The following is a 4,876-nucleotide window of genomic DNA, read 5'->3' on the forward strand; positions in this document are numbered from 1 at the left end:
ACTCAAGTATTGAAAATAGAATGTTTTGACATTCCCAAATATTGCATCCAATTATTCCATTACACATTCCTCTCATCTATCATCAAAGCAATTGATTTTCAATTATAATCGATCATTGGGACAACACAAGCAAATACAACTGAACTCTACAGACTGTTGGAGGATGTACCATTTGTTCATGGAAGATGATTACATGTACTACAACTTACTTACCTATACACTTACTTCTAATTTTTTTTTCAAATCCGTCTTTGTCGAGCCCCATCTCACACCAAAATTGTGCGTCACTATCCGGACTTGTTCTTCCATGTCTTCTACTGATCTATATTAAAAATGCATAGAAAAGAAGATCTGAAATAACCATGATTCAACTCAGCATACCATACCTAGATATACAATTTACATGTAATAACTGAAAAAAAACCTAGAAATCGGACGAAGTCGGGAAGGCCCCGTTCGTAAAAAGTCCAAGTTTTAACCCAAAATATTTGATGGATTTGCACAAATTTTTAATATGCAAATCTTCAAATGGTACTTAGTGACTGTGTAGAGTTTCAGCTCTGCACTGGGTTGTACGGAACTTATAAAAAATTTAAGGACTCATTAATGACAAAATTGTTACATCTGATTGGCTAATGATGAGTTAATGACAAATTGATGAAGTCATTAGAGTTTTGTACAACTGGATGCTGTACTTTGCATAGTTTTTTTAGTTTTAGTGTTCACATGAAATTGTGGACAGACGGACAAAGTGAATACTATAGGGCGCTGCATTTTCAAACAAAAATGCGAACAAATAATCTCACCTAGAATTCTTCAGGCTTGTCAATATCATCCTTTCATACATCACACATGTACACAAATGTATTTATTTAGATAAGTTATACATGTCATGCATGTTATAAGCATTGGTTATTAGCATATTGAAAAAATAGCGAAATCTCGTTTCAACCTTATGTCTATTTTAATGTCGAAGACATTGAACACTTTCTGTTGAAATTGTGAAAATTTCAATAACATTAGACAAGAACATCTCAGAGACACTATAATCTGTAGTCAATATGATGATAAATACACATGTAAGTGTACAAAATATTATTAATAGATTGGACTTATCGGTACTGTTTCTGAGAAATCTACTTAAAATGAAGGTTTTTCAAACATGTCAAAAGGTAAATCTTTCATGAACGAATGAGCCAACCAACCATAAAACTATACATGTAGGCTATGTTTAATTTCTTCAGATGAGACAAAAACATTAACTTACCAGCTTTGAGGGGGAGGGGGGTTATAAATATAACACAGATTTGCAAGAATTGTTTATTACTAAACTTCAATCTACAACAATACAGTAGCATCAGCGGCAAATAGGCACTTCAGGAGACTTCATGCAAATTTCAATCACTGGCATGCAAAAAAAAAACATTGCTGTTACGTTTTTCAAATGCACAATTTTTCATACCTAGCACAACCACTGTCTTTCACTAGTACTTGAGAAATGGTGCTAAACGGAGTGGCTCAAGTGGAAAAAGTTGGTCAAAGTGACCTTATTATTACTGATGAACCTTGTAGTACTTCCCACATGTAAATCTTAACACAAAACTTTAACAGAGACATAATATGTGTACATGTACAAGGTTACAACAACGTACTTTATGCTTGAATGCTGGATTATTCTGGCTTACTCTGCAAGGACCAAGGTGCATCATTATACAAAGTTTCAACATCTTACCATTTATAGTCGTGAGATACACTACGAGCTCAGATCTAAAACTAAACCAAGTTCACTGATAGTCAAATGTATGTCAGAGTGACCTACTTTTGCATGGATGATGATTTACTCTCCAAGATACTTCAACATACAAGGTTACAACATCACATCTGTTAACCTCTGGAAGCATGTAAGAGGGAGATCTCCCACTTTGTCATTCATCTATGAGGAAGATTTTGCGTAGCGACCCTTTTTCGTCAAAACTTTTCATGTTATATAGAAATAACCATATCAGTACATGTATTATGAAATAAGGTAAGTTAACCTTTTTTAAGAATAGATTTTAAATGCTAATATAATTTAATTAAATAATTGAATTAGATGAGCATTTAAAATCGATTAATCCATATAATGTACACAATTTCAGTTAAATTACCTATTACACTATATTTGACTTAATTAAGGGTTGTACCAAGAAGACAATTCACTGGATTATGTCTGTAAATTGGAAGTTATTGGTAAAAGATAAGTTAGAGGGAGATTTTGGGGAAGAAATATGTGTAAGAGGGAGATGTATGTCTCCCTCGTGGGAGACTTACTCTAAGGGGAGAAATGACTGCTAAGAGGAAGTCTCCCTCTTAAGGTGGGAGGGTTAACAGGTATGCAACATGCTACGCCACTTATAGTTGGTGAGATCCGAGCTCGGACCCAACAGTTAACATGGGAATGACAAGGGTACTCCAATAGTTCAACATCAACTTTGTTAAGGCAATCTAACAATGTCAGAAATGCATTGTTGTCTATACTTACAGCGTGTTTTCCTCTTGAGAGGGCTGACATCTCTGAAATTCACAAAATGTAGTTCAGTCATGTGCTTCTACAATCTATTAGAAGAAAAAAAAAATATCTAATTATTGATTACAAAGGTCATCTCATTATGCAGCATATTATTTAAGAAACAATTTATGTCTGTCATATTTTATAAATATTTAATCCCGAGCGGTAGCGAGGGCGTTAAATCTCATGAATATATTACCTACCCATGTTTAAATACCAATAAAAATGACAGACATAAATTATTTCGATTCTAATAGGACAAAAAAAACATATTTTTTAGGTCTGAAGCGGAGCCTGACAGCCATTATATTCAAGTTTCAAGTCTTGGAGCGACCCTTCTGTTTTTTTTTAAATAACATGAAAACAAATTAATTATTTTTATATTTAGTGAACAAAAAAAAAGAATCTACTTGAATATATACGAAGAAAATTACTCACAAATGTCAAATATCCTCCACGTGCGTAGAAAACGTTGATTTTGAATTGTTATTCACATTGTCAAATGAATAAAAAATACGCAGGTATGGAATATATTTTATCGTAATTCAAACAAGGCTTTGATTTCAAAGCGTCTGAAGGGTGTCATATTAGAATAATTTCATCGATAGCAAACTTGTAAATGTTAAGTCCTGCTATGGTTTATTTGGATGTTCTATTTGTTGTTTTGTCAGTACACATAGAGAAAATAGGGTCAAAATAACGACCATTTTATATGAAAGGTTCAGATGACAGATGGAACTTTTTTCCAAATTCGGAGCATGGGTATAGACGGGTCCACCTAGGGAAGTAATGGGCGTACGCCTCAACTTTAAAGTAAAAATTTTTATTTATTTAACACAAAATTAATTTTTTTTTTCGGAAACTGCAGAAAAAAACGTAAAATAACACATTTTTAGATGATTTTTCTCATGATCATTTCACCCCCTCTTTGAAAATCCTTGGACCCGCCCCTGCGGAGGCAGACATAATAGGCACGTATGGCCATATGACGTGAAAGACTGCTGGTGTTTTGTGAAACAACATCTGGAATATTATACGTACAACTCTTTTTCTCTCGACGACATGACTGTCGCCATCTTTTTTCAAAATCAACGCATGCGCAATAAGATTTTGTGTAAAAGTTTTTGTTGCGGGAAATGGCAAAATATGGTAGACACGTACACCTTCGTTGTACATTGACAGATGACGGACTGCAAGTGAGACCCTGTTATTTTTTTAGTTTTTTATGTTTTGTAGGAATATAAATGATTTTATGATGTTTTCTGTAGAATCAAACTGAGGACGTCCTCAGTTGTAAGTGGAGTCCTCAAATGAAGGTGTGTATACTTATCCGAGTCCTCAATGACATACTGGGACCAACGCACACACACACACACACACACACACGCGCGCGCGAAACAAGTATCAAGGTATGTTGCTCAGCTATTTAATTACACTTTATCCGTGAAAGTGACAGTAATAGAAAAATGTTTTTGTTTTTTTCTTTGCTGTTTTGTTGGTTTTGTTATTTAGTACGTGTGTGAGTGTTTCTGTTTATCATAAAACTTGATCTTGATAATGACGTATGAATTACACATTGCTTCTTAATTTGGCTTGGTTAGCTTAAATTGATTTAGTATTTTTCATGAACTTTAGCACAAAAACACAATACACTTTGTACTACAGACATTATCATATAGTTTTACATTGATTCATTGAAAAAATCCATGTCCATATATGCTTTTAATTTTTTATGGTTTAATGTTTAAAATCTGGAATGTCTTTTAGCCGTAAAGAAAGTGTCTTCAAAACCAGATTAAGTTGTATTTTCTCAAAGTGATGAAAAGCATACTTAAATATCTGTGTTCAAGAATTGCGCATCGAATCACAAATAATTGGACAAAAATAGGATTGAATAAAAGAGTGGTAGGATTTTATTTGGATTCTTATTCTGCCCTGATTATGTCAACAACGATAGCAACACTTGTATTACAAAATCAGCATTTCATTGAACTCAATGCCGATCAACCAGACATTAAAAAGAAAACATGCACAAATATGGGAACGCTAAAATAATTAAAAAAAAACCGTATTTTTAATAGTGTAAGTCGGAATCACTTTAATGAGAAATATAACGATTTTGTGCATTGAAACTCGAGTATATAACCGGTGTTGATAAGACGGTATTGACACATTTACATGCAGCATGTGTCGATTTAGCGAAAACTCTTTATAATAAATTTAAATGTAACTGCTTGCTATCAGTCTTAATATAAATGTAAACCACATACACATATGCACAAATGACTTTACATTCTTTCTCATGCTCAATAATGCCCTTTGAGGTCG

General features: G+C 33.4%; 1 long non-coding RNA gene across 1 annotated transcript; it reads right to left on the reverse strand.

The window, feature by feature from the left end:
* Positions 1-211: 211 nt before the first annotated feature.
* On the reverse strand, positions 212-3,280 carry LOC148610042 (uncharacterized). The gene is made up of 3 exons (XR_015914743.1): positions 2,987-3,280; positions 2,522-2,595; positions 212-322 (listed from the first exon to the last, which is right to left on the reverse strand). It is a non-coding gene; the product is annotated as an uncharacterized LOC148610042 (long non-coding RNA).
* Between the last annotated feature and the right edge of the window lie 1,596 nt (positions 3,281-4,876).

This window comes from Perna viridis, chromosome 8 (genome assembly GCF_037379345.1).
Source record: "Perna viridis isolate PV_CMFRI_1.1 ecotype Kerala chromosome 8, ASM3737934v1, whole genome shotgun sequence".
Lineage (NCBI taxonomy): Eukaryota > Metazoa > Mollusca > Bivalvia > Mytilida > Mytilidae > Perna > Perna viridis.